Source organism: Erythrolamprus reginae, chromosome 3 (assembly GCF_031021105.1).
Source record: "Erythrolamprus reginae isolate rEryReg1 chromosome 3, rEryReg1.hap1, whole genome shotgun sequence".
In the NCBI taxonomy this organism is placed as follows: domain Eukaryota; kingdom Metazoa; phylum Chordata; class Lepidosauria; order Squamata; family Dipsadidae; genus Erythrolamprus; species Erythrolamprus reginae.
In genome coordinates this window covers 56,181,460-56,194,178 of record NC_091952.1, presented here as the reverse complement: position 1 = coordinate 56,194,178, position 12,719 = coordinate 56,181,460, and the positions used below count along the sequence as shown (strand labels likewise).

Here is a 12,719-nt window from a genome sequence, read left to right as displayed (position 1 = left end):
CAGCATATTACCCCCAACAATCTGGGTCCTCATTTTACCCACCTTGGAAGGCTGGAAGGCTGAATCAACCTTGAGCCTGGTGAGATTTGAACTGCTGAACTACAGCCAACAGTCAGTAGAAGCAGCTTGCAGTCCTGTACTCTAACCACTGTACCAGGAAGGCTCAACACATCTCTTCTGCAAATCTTTCTAATTTACTTTCTTGAAGCTCCTTATAGCCAAAGGTGATCAGGTGGTTGAGATGCTTGCTAGAATAATTAAATATTTCCCTATTATATAATTGGAGGGGGATGCTGGGCACAATGATACATAAATGAAGAGAAATTATTTTGACTTATAAACTCCAAAGTTTTTTCCAACTTCATTTCACCATTTCTTAATTGAAAATTTCCCAATCTATTCTTAATGAGCAAAGTGCTATGTACATGAAAGAGTGTTACTGTACAATGTCCTATGATGCTACCAAAAAAATATGTTATCAAGATGGAGCCCCACCCTAATTAAACATATCCATTCCATTCCTACTATTGAACAAAACCCCTTTGAGAAGATAATTAGGAATGAACAATCTTGATTGGGTTAATACTCACTTAGCACTAAATAAATCATTTTTTATTTTGTACAAATTGTACAAATAAATGGAATTTTGTTTCCTTTTCAAAAAGCCACTCAAGAGAATGTGGACTTTTTCTTACGGTTATGACCAGAATGTATTAAGATCAAAGATTATGCCAATCAAATAGAACTGGCTATCAGAAAGTTTGTTGATTGAGGTAACAATCACACAAATAGTGTTAGAATACTGAACAGTATATGCTCTACTGAGATCTTATATGCAAATATACCCATTTTGTATGCTACATTTTACAAAGGATAATATTGGTTAAGAAATAGTACAGAAAGTTAATAGAAATTAAAGCAATAAGAGAAAAGGACATATAGCTAAAGCTGGTTTACAAACAATTATAATTCTATATATTTATCTCTATAGATTACACTTGCAACTACCACATCTAAATGTTGTTTTATACACCATATATATATTTAAGCTTGTCATTTCCACTTTTCAAGATCTCATCAATTTCATCCAACCACAGGTCCATCTTTCTTCAGCTTGGAACCTCGAAATAATTAATCCTCATCCTCATATATTTGGTGATTCAATCTCAGTTATTCTCTTGCCACAACCAAATGCAATATATTTCTTCCTCCTGATTCCTCATTTTTAACTGAATTCAATATTCATTCTTGACCCCATATCTTGCTCTGTAGCACACAATTAAGAAGTCAACTTTTCCACATTCAGTTTACTTTTGTGTTTATTATGATATATTCATCTTTAATTTATATATAACAACATGGATACACTTTTGTTTCTTTCCACAAATATTCATTCCTATAAAATATTTCAAACAATCCATTAACGTTTAACCAGTACTGTATTTGCACATCATAAAATATTTCCAATCGTTTTTCTATTGTCAGTAAACATTTCAAATCTACCAAGATAGTTACTCTTTTATTATTGATGTAACTTGTAATGATGCCCTTGATTTTCCTTGTCAAATATATTTCTTTGTATTTAATCCATAAATGTTGAGGTCCATATTTCTTGCTGTGTCATCCATGAGACATAGCAAAGACTTGCTTCTTTTGTATTCAACAAATAACTAGTCTAAATCACAGGTCCATTTCATCATTCAAAAGTCTACATTTTACAAATGTAGTGTAAATGAAGATAAATTTTACAAATAGTGTAAATGAAGATAAATAGCAGATAATGAATTCTCTTCTAGTCCAACCTTCTGCCCAAGCAGAAAGCTTATACTAAAACAGATGGTTGTCTAATACAGTGTTTTTCAACCAGTGTGCCGTGGCACACTAGTGTGCCGCGACACATGGTCAGGTGTGCCGCGAACCTCAGAGAGAAAGAAAGCAAGAGAGAGAGAAAGAAAGCAAGAGAGAGAGAGAGAAAGAAAGCAAGAGAGAGAGAGAGAGAAAGAGTGAGAGAGAGAGAAAGAGAACAAGAGAGAGAGAAAGAAAGAGAGAGAGAGAGAGAGAACAAGAGAAAGAGAGAGAGCAAGAGAGAGAGAGCAAGAGAGAGAAAGAAAGCAAGAGAGAGAGAGAAAGAGAGGGAGGGAAAGAGAAAGAGAGGGAGGGAAGGAGAGAGAGAGAGAAAGACATAGAGGGAGGGAGGGAGGGAAAGAGAAAGAGAGCAAAAAAGCGAGGAAGGAAGGAAGAGAAAGAAAGAGGGATGGAGAGAGAGAAAGAGGAAGGGGAGAGAAAGAAAGAGGGAGAGAAAGAGGGAGGGAGAAAGAAATAGAGTGAAAGGGAGGAAGAAACAGAGAGAGAATTTTTTTGTCCAAACTTTTTTTAGTCACCCCCCCCCCGGCCACTCAATGTGCCCCAGGGTTTCGTAAATGTAAAAAAATTGCCACGGCTCAAAAAAGGTTGAAAATCACTGGTCTAATACCTTCTTAAACACTTCCAATGTTGGAACACCCATAACTTCTGGAGGCAAGTTGTTCCACTGATTAATTGTTCTGTCAGGAAATTTATCATTAGTTCTAGATTGGTTCTCTCCTTGATTAGTTTCTATCCATTGCTTTGGAGAATAGGTTTACCCCATCTTTGTGGTAGTCCCTTAAATATTGGAACACTGCTGCAGTTCAGTAATAACTGGAAAATAATTAAATTCCCCATCCATTCTGTGGATTTTTATCAGCATTTAGAATTATTACAAACACACAGATTCAGAGAACAGTTATACGGTGAATTACACAATACTTTGAGAAATGTTTGTGTGTGGGTGGAAGGGGCGTGAACATTCTGATTAAAAAGTTGGTCTCTCAACAAAACAAAAGAAATCTAAAAATTCTGAGCCAGTACAGTTAGCAGGGTAAGAAATCAATTCATTATAGTAATGGCCGATATATTTAGTACTAGTACCAAAAATTTATTGCACTGACAAAGGGGATAAATCCTTTAATGTGCCTCACAAGTTGACAACACATTTAATAAGCCAACATGATAGTGAGGCAAAGAGCATTTCTGCAGCTCATCTTACAACTGGTAGTTCTTCCGTGCTGTTGACGTCCATCTGCCTAGTTCTCTGAAATACCAGGCAGGAGAAAGTGGATTCAGTTGTTTTTTGTTTGACAAAAGCAAGTCAGTAATAATAATAATGATATCATCTAGCTTGTTAATCTTTGAATGATGAGGATGACCAAATCTCTGAACTATGAAGAGACATTAAATTTTTTTTCTCATTCTTTGAAATTCTGGTGCTTCTCTTCAAGAATTGCTTGTCACAGATGGTTTACCTTATTGCGAAAATCACAAAAATATCACTGAATTTTATCATGTAGCCCTAGGCAAGTCATTATTTTTCATCCTATATTTTCTTACAAGAATGCTGAGAGACCGGAGAACTATTGTGAGATTTTGGAAGAAGAACAAGGTTCACATGTAAGAAAATAAATGATATTGCTGTTGGAGGACTGCATTAGGGACAAAGTGGTCCTCCTCAATTTTTTTTTAAATAAACATCAGAAAAAAGCATTAGTAATCCAAAAGAATAGGAATGCAAACTTCTGGATGATAAAAAAAATGGGGTAATGGTTATAAAACATACAGGTAGATTACAGGTGCACACATCAAGTTGAATTATGATTTGCAGGTAAGCCAAAACTTACCTGGGGAACCCCAAATTGGCTGGGGTCATAAAATGTGCTAAGGCCAACGCAAAAAAACTATATTTGGGTAGCACAGTGTATCAAGTCAGCCTGTCCTTATATTTTAATACAATAATGCTATCTAGTTAATTGTTAGGAAAACAAGCCAATGGTTGTTTGTTTGTTTGGCTGTAGTATTTTCTACACTAGTATAATTAGCAGTGTAACCCCTAAACCCCTCCTCATCAGAAGTATACCAAATGATGCAAGAAAGACAGACACCTATATTTAATCACAGCATTTGAAGTAAATGACTGAAAAGGGCATCCAACACTAACTAAGAGCATTTGATGTTACTTGGAAGGCTAACAGAAAGCTATTCTAAATTGCCAAGGAACAACTCATAGATTTTTCTTTTTCATCATACCACATCATACACAGTTGATCCAGAAACCAGACCAAAAAGATTATACTCCACCTGACTACATATAAGATATCTTCATTGATGATTTAAATCAGATTTTACCTAAAGACAAGGAATAAAAGGATTTCTTCTAGAAGATCTACAATTTCCAGAGTTTTAATAGAACAGTCCTTCCCGCTCCAAAAAAAATTTAAAAATTTAAAAAGTGGGCATCTGGGTTTGAATTATATTTATATCTGAATATAATGTCTATATTCAGATATAAAAATCGACCCAAGTCAATACTGTAATTAATATTTTAAATGTGGGCTATAACCAGGGGTGGGCTACTGCCCAGACCGGGGGGGACGGACGCAGATGAGTAGCAAAACTGGAGCTCCACCCCAGAGCACCCAAGTTGCACTGAAAATTGTTGAAAGAAAATGCAGGCCATCCTGCATAAGCCATGCCTACAGTGTGGTAGTAAAAAAATTGGTAGGCCTTCAAAGTGCTAAAAACAGGGCTTTATGCTTTAGAGCAGGGGTCCTCAAACTTGGCAATTTTAAGCGTTGTGGACTTCAACTTCCAGAATTCTCCAGCCAGCTATGCTGGCTGGAGAATTCTGGGAGTTGAAGTCCACAACTCTTAAAATTTCCAAGTTTGAAGACCTCTGCTTTAGAGATCTTGGAGTTCTGATCCCTCTCTGATACAGCTTTACAGACACAATATTCAAAATTTAAAACTTTGTTGCTAGCTCAATCTCACAAAATAGTGCTGTGTAATGTTGAGAAAGGACTTCTATATATGCTCAAAATCCTCAGATCCGAGGCATTTGTAAGATTGTAACATTCTTCCCCAGACTCAAGTGGGTGGCTGGCTGTGGCTGGCTCATGCTGTTGCCTCCTGAGGTGTGATCAAGCTGGCAGGTTGATACAAACTAAGAAACAGTGCTAAAGAGAAGATCAACATTACCCCATTCTTAGATCCTGATAACGCCTAAGGCTGCCAACCTACTACTACTTCTTGCTGATCCTCAAACTGCCCAAGGAGCTGCTGATACAGTTCTACAGAGGAATCATTGAGTCTGTCATCTGCACCTCTATAACTATCTGGTTTGGTGCTACAACCCAACAGGACCGACACAGACTTCAAAGGATAATCAGAACTGCCGAAAAAACAATTGCTGCCAACCTGCCTTCCATTGAGGACCTGTATACTGCACAAGTCAAAAAGAGGGCGTGGAAAATATTTACTGACCTCTCGCATCCTGGACATAAACTGTTTCAACTCCTACCCTCAAAATGTCGCTACAGAGCACTGCACACCAAGACAACTAGACACAAGAACAGTTTTCCCCCCCGAACACCATTACTCTACTAAACAAATAATTCCCTCATCACTGTCAGACTTTACTAAATCTGCACTACTATTCTACTAGTTTTTCTCATCCTTCCTATCATCCTTTTCCTCCCACTTAGGACTGTATGACTGTAACTTGTTGCTTGTATCCAAATATTTTTATTAATATTGTTTCCTCATTGCTTATTTGACCCCTGTGACAATCATTAAGTGTTGTACCACATAATTCTTGACAAATGTATCTTTTTCTTTTATGTACGCTGAGAGCATGTGCACCTAGACAAATACTTTGTGTGTCCAATCACACTTGGCCAATAAAAAAAAAATTCTATTCTATCCAACATCCCTAGCTGGTCAATACCTTTTTTGGCTGCAACTACAATGCCACTGTGATTTGCTTTACCCTTTTGCAGACAGACAACTATAACTTCTCACTGGCTTCCCTGCCCCAGCTCTCTCTTGTCCCAGCCCAGCCAAAGACCTGCTTCAGCTATCACTTCATGCTGTCAAACGCCATTTGTATTAGCCTCTTATTCAACTTCTTAAAGTTTAATTTATAGATCACCGAGGGCTGCTCTTGAGTCTGACATAAAGGCAACTCCTTTTATCTTCAGGGTTTTTAGAAAAGGAACATACAGACACACAACTCATTTCTGCCCTTTTCCCCCTTCTTGTCCCTTGGAGCCTCGGTGGTGCAGTGGTTAGAGTACAGCCCTGCAAGCAGTTTGGCAGATCAAATCTCAGTAAGTTCAAGGTTGATTCAGCCTTCCATCCTTCCAAGGTGGGTAAAATGAGGACCCAAATTGTTGGGGGCAATATGCTTACTCTCTGTAAACCGCTTAGAGAGGGCTGTAAAGCACTGTGAAGTGGTATATAAGTCTAAATGCTATTGCTATAATGCTATTGGAGTGGTGATAGATAGATCTGGGTCCCACCATTTGAAGCAGCTGCTATCAGACTGCAGCTATATCCAGAGAAGCCAAGAGACTCCCACAAATTCCCCTGCCAGCTTTTTAGAGAGAAACATTTTTGGTGTCTTTTACTTGATGATTCCTGAAAAAAATGCAAGCAGTTAAAGGAGTTGCACCTCTCTTCTGAACTTCACTGATAGTGCGCACGACTAAAATACAGCAAGCTCAGCTCAGCTCTCTGGACTCTGAGCATGCAGCAGAGAGAAAGGAGGGGCAACAAATGCCAGGACTGCAGGAGCAAGAAGACCCCCACTAAAAAAGCAAGGGGGAGGGCAGGAAGCGATTCCACCAACCCAGTCCATTCCTCAGCAGTGATTCACTAACAGATGGGTGCTTCCCCCAAATGAGATTGTGTTTTCCCCTCAGGGGGCTGGCAGGAAGCTAGAGGAGATTATCTTGGGTGCTAGTGGGGGGAGGCAGGAACTCTGCTTTAAAGCCATTAGGCAGCCCCAGTTATCAGATATGATAGACCGGCAGAGATTCTGCACAAAACTGTTCCTAGGGTCAACTTTTTATTTTTTATTTATTTTATATATTTATTTTGTCCAATACAAATGGAAAGTTAAAGAGAATAAAAAGGTGTAGTGGTAAATATCAGGGAAGGGATAGAAGAGGAGATATGAGAATAGCATATATCAATGAAGAGTAGAGGAAGGATATATGAATGGGAAAAAAGTTATATAAAATATAGGAGAGACAATTGGACAGGGGACAGACTTCAGAGGGAGGGGCAGCGAGGAGGAAGTGGAAAATAATGGCATAGGGTGGAAAGTATCTCCTAGAAACACCCCCCCCACACACACACGCAATGTCTAACAGTACAAAAATAAGCCTCATTAAGTTTTATAGGCTGCACTTCAGGCATAGAGGGACCATTTAACATGCAGAGAATGGTTTTCTCTAGTCGCTAGTATGTCCTTGAAGCTCCACTCCGTCTGCCTCAAATGGTGGGGTGGGATGAAATCAAAACCACACCAGTTCAAAATACCAGAATGCATATTTAGAAAATAATGTTTTAAACCCAGCTTATATCATAAACCTTACATGTTTTCTTACTTTTTATTGTTTAAATCTCCTACACTCTCCTTGAATTTTATTAGGCGGGCATTCCAAGTTGTCTCAACAAAGAACAGTTTACTTAAATCTGGACATCAGCGTAGTTAAAGGGTAATTGAATACTGCTGTCACTGTTTTCTTCCCACCCCTCTTGTTCTACAACAAGGATTTTTAAATTTGGAGAAGGTTTATATAGAGGAGATTCAAATGAACCATAGCAAAGCGAAGCAATGTTTTGTATTTTTTTTTAAAGAATGGGTCAGGGCTGGGTAGGGTGTGGAAGCGATAGTCCCTTCGAATTATGGAAGCTTATTAGCAGGAGAACAAGTTGCACAGCCTCACTCCTTTACTGTTCACATTTATGAAGGCTTTGAAGTTGCTTCGAACCCACTGTAGTCCTTTTTTTGAATAGATGGGCCTTTACTATCATGAAATCATCTCCTTTCCAACAGAAAATCTGTGTGTCTCTCCCCCCCAACAAAAAAAGTCTATTTTCTGGAATGGCTGCAGAAAGAGGCGCTGTTGTGCTTGGGCTCACAAGGAGAATCAAAAGCGGCATCTGGAACTCTGAGTTTGTTGGTGCCAATGGAAGTTGTTTCCCTAAGCTGAATCCCTATATATGGAGAGAGGACAGAGTAAATGGGGAGAGAACTAGGTGCTTTAGAATTACATAGGACTTTCTGCAATACATAGCAACACAATAGCAACTGGTTGTCCTGTAACAATATGCCCTGTGTTTGGTCCTACAGGCCTATCTCTTGGACCTTCTCTCTTTTACTCTCCTGTAAACTGCCTAGTTCTAGTTCCACCCAAACCTCTTTCTTTTTTGAATTCCAAAATATTCCGCCCTTTTCTTGGTCCTGCTTTCCCTGGCGTCTTTTTCTTTCCATATTTTCCGGACTTCTTTTCCCACAACTTGCTAAATTTTAAAGCTTTCCCCATCATATTCTTTTTATTCAATATACTGTTAATCAACTATATAAGTGGGATGGTAGAAATCCAAAAAAGGGAATCGGAGGGTTTTTTCTAACTTGCCCTTAGCTTTTCTTCTGGATTAGCATTCTGCCAAAATTGTTCAGATTCCATTATTTTTTTATGCGAAACTTAACACACAGCAAAAGAGAGGAGAAATAGCTCATTAATTTTTTTTTTAAAAAAATGCCTTCTAGCCATTATTTTCCCGTTTGACACACCTGCTCAAAGCCATTGTAAATTAACTCTGAAATTGAAGAGAAATCATCCTGGAGAAGATAAGGGGATGGGGAGTTGATTAATTGAGTAATGGACTTCAGTTCGGATAATTTAGAAAGGTAATTGGATTGCCTTTGCCTTGGAAATAAACCCTCTTCGTTAGTTCCAAATTTTGCAGACAGAAATTAGCATAGGCATTTTAAAAAAATATTTAAAAACCGACCTAGACGTCTGAATCCACAATCCTTCTTGTAGGCAACCAACACGGCTTGGGCTCCACACTCCCGTTTTTATAACAAATTTCCCCTCGTTTGGGGGGGGGAGAAGGGGGGCTGCAGACCGTGGCTAAGGATTCGTAGGGCGAAAAGGGAGGGGTCACCTTCCCGTCCCGCCGCGCCCCTGAACAACTGGCATTTTCTACGCTTCCTCCTCATTTCCCTCCCCTCCTTCTGCATCTGTCCGTCTAGCTAGCCGGTCCGTTTGTCAGCGCAGGATAAGAGCCCAAAGAGGGAGGGAGGGAAGGAGGGCGGATCGCGCCCTTTTCCTTCCCGATTGAACATCTTAAACGGTCTTTGACACACAGATCCCCATACTGTGCTTCCTCCGGTAAAATAATCAGGTTACTGTGCTAAAGACTTTAGGAGGCTTGAACGCAGCGCGCAACATTACGCTTGGAACTGAACAGCCCTTGGAGTCGCCTTGCTTTTCGTCCACTGGAGCTGAACGCCACCCCCAAAGCGGAACGGGGTCTTTCCTTGGACGGGGCGCTGTCCCCCCTGCACCCCCAGCTTAATACACAGATGCTCATGTTTTACAACCAAGCTGCAACGAGGCAGATTCCCTCTCCCCCTCTTTTCCAACAGTCTCAGTTTAAACGATTTGTTCCGCGCACACCACCCAGACGGTTTCTTCTCCCTCTCGGGAATTTTATCCGCTGCCTTTAAAAACAGGGGGGGGGGGGAATCCTCCCCAACCACCTTTCGCTTAACAGAGAAGCGTTGTTAATATCGAGGGTGTGTAGACTCGGGCAGTTCAATCTTAAACAGAGAGAGAGAGAGAGGCAACCGATTCTCCCCCCGTCCGGCGGTTCTGCGCGTAACGGAGGAGCAACAGCCAGAACGGTTTGGTGAAAAGTTTCGACACGACAGAGACGGGGAGGGGTGGGAGGAGGAAAAGGGAAACCGACGCTAGAAAACGAGCCGCTTTTAGTGGTCTGCCCCCCCCGCTTGATTTTAATTCGTGACTTCAGTTCCACCAACCTTTGTGATATTCCACGAAGCCCCCCACTCAAAATCGAACCAACTTCACGCGCGCGCGCCCCAAAGTCCGAAGATATTTTCCCCCCAAGAGTTTAATTTTTTTGCATTCCTGACCCTCGCCCACGTTTGCAAGCGCTCCGCCGTGCGTTGCTCCAAACGCAGGGAATACCCTAAATTTTCCACGGCTAATTATAGCCGCGAAACTATGTAGCCTCGTCCCTCTCTCCCCACCCCACCCCGCAAGCAAAACAAACCCCCGAGCTGAGAAGATTTTGGAGAGGGGAGGGGGAAAAAAATCCTCCGGCCACCTTGAAGATTTCGCCCACCCCAAGAAAAATAAGGAGCTTCAACTAAATCCCCCCTCTACTCCACCCAAATCTGCCTTTCGTTTTTTTGTTCTCCCCTCCCGAGTTTGCTTTCTACCCAACCAGCGCCAGAAAACAGGCGTGGGTGTGAGAACGCTTGCAAATACTTTCTCCCCCTTGCCCTGCTGTCGATCTGGCTTTTACAAAGGCAAAAAATTACCTGAATGACGGTTTGCCCCGGGAGCAGGACGCGAAGGGACTCTTCTCTAGACGTAGCGAGACAATCCACCCAATCCACGCGGGCTCCGAGTGCAGCGGCCTCGGAGAAGCAGCGCGCAAAGCTAGCCGAGCAAGCGAGCAAAAGGGGCTCTTGGAGCGATTGTGGGCGACTCACGGGCAGAGGCGAGTCCCGCCTGGTCCCCTCCGCCTCCTGCGATTCTGGCTGCCACAGTCTGGGAAACCCCCCTGGGTTTCCATAAGGGGAGGGCGGAAGGGGAGGGGAAACCTTTTTTTTTTTTTAAAGAGAGCTTGCTCGGTTTCCGATTCTGCCGGCCTCCTGGCTGAAGTTTTAGAACTGGAGAAGGAGCAGAAAAGACCGGTTGCTCCTCTGGAAGGCTGGAGCGGGGAGATCTTAAAACTGGGCGCAGGGAAGCCGAGGGTCTCTTGGAGAGCGCCTCTGGGTTTTTTATTTTATTTTATTCCTCCCCTGTCTTTTTAAACCCAGCCCTCCGCGAGTTGAGTCCCTCCTGCTCTGAGCCGTGGAAGCTTAAGAAAACGTTCGTCATGGTAACACCACTGCCTAGCCCTGCCAGATTCAGCCCCAGCCTCCAGAGAAGGAGGAGCTCTGTTAAGGTGGTTTCAAAAAACGCAGCAGGCCCACAGCCTTGGGACTTGGCTTTTTTTTTTAATTTTATTTTAAGGGGGAAGAGAAAAGGGAGCTTGCTGAAGGGAGACGCAAGAGAGAGAAAGAAATTCGGAGCAAAACGTGAGAGTAAAGCTTCCCCCTCTCCAGGGGCGGGCTGCTGCCTGCAGGGAGGGGAGGGGGAATCTAGTGGGTTAGTGAAAATGGAGCTCCACCCCAGAGCACCCGATTTGCACTGAAAGGCCTTGAAAGAAAATGCATAAGCCACGCCCATAGTGTGGTAGTAAAAATTTTGGTAGCCCTTCACTGCCCCCGTCCCTCTGGCTGTGGACCCGAAAGGTGAAGTGAATTAAACACCACTGCATGGGGAGGTAGGTGCAAACCAATGGTGGGCTCCTACGGGTACGGTTAGGTACGGAGAACCAGTAGAAAAAGTTTGGTCAGGTACGCAGAACCAGTAGAAAAAAAAATTCTTTTTTCCCCCATCTGGGCTCTGGGTATGTTTTTCCTAAAGCAGTAAATGAGGTTGAATGCGTATAATTTCAGAAGAGCTGTTTGTGTGTGTGTACATACACATACAGTTTATATAGTAGATAATGTATTTTTTTGTGCGCCTGTGTGTAATATGTATGTACACATATGGCGCATATATATATATATATATATATATATATATATATATATATAAAAAATCTACGAAAACAAATATATATATATATATATATATATATATATATATATATATATATATATATATGTAGATTGTTCTGAGTTCGGGTTTTGCCCTGTGTAATGTTTTGCATGTCTATGCGACGTTTCGGCGAAATCACATTCACCATCATCAGGCTGAAGTTCCAATCTTTCCAATATTTGTTTGTTTTCGTAGATTTTTACGGGTACAGGTATGACGGTCTTGGTATATTTGGGTTTCTTCCCATGTAGGATTTGGAAATTTCTGGCGACGTTTCGACGAGGTCTCACTCATCATCTTCAGGCTGGTGTTTCTGTCCTTGTTCTCAGGCGAACACTGTGTTCGCCTGAGAACAAGGACAGAAACACCAGCCTGAAGATGACGAGTGAGACCTCTTTGAAACGTCGCCAGAAATTTCCAAATCCTACACAGGAAGAAACCCATATATATATAGATAGGGAAATTGTATCTCTGAGCCGAGGAGAGGCCAGGCACCCTAACCCTAACCCTTGATGTGAGTGACGTCAAGTTGGCCATCTTTAAGCCAGTCACATGACCTTTAAGCAGGGTGGGCTGTTGCCTGGACGGGGACGACGACCAGTGGTTCTCAATCTTTCTAATGCCATGACCCCTTAATAGAGTTCCTCATATTGTGGTGACCAGGGGTGGGCTACTGCCCGGATCTGGGGGAAACACAGTGGGGTAGCGAAAATGGAGCTCCACCCCAGAGCACCCAATTTGCACTGAAAGATATTGAAAGAAAATGCAGGGTGTCCTGCATAAACCACGCCCACAGTGTGGTAGTAAAAATTTGGTAGCCCTTCACTGCCTTTAAGCCCCCCCCCCCCCCCGTCAAGACACTCTCACCTGGTCACATGGCCGGCAAACCACACCCACAAAATAAGCCACGCCCACAGTGTGGTAGTAAAAAAAATTCAGCCCTTCACT

General features: G+C 41.9%; 1 protein-coding gene across 2 annotated transcripts in view; it reads right to left on the bottom strand.

Moving 5' to 3' along the window:
* The window catches only part of ATP2B4 (ATPase plasma membrane Ca2+ transporting 4), a 200,843-nt gene extending 189,872 nt beyond the window's left edge, over positions 1-10,971 (bottom strand). The window contains exon 1 of one of the 2 annotated variants that reach the window (XM_070745408.1): positions 10,439-10,971. The gene's annotated coding sequence lies outside the window, so the exon portion shown is untranslated. The remainder of the gene's footprint in view (positions 1-10,438) is intronic. The other variant, XM_070745410.1, reaches the window with a different exon arrangement.
* Positions 10,972-12,719: the final 1,748 nt, after the last annotated feature.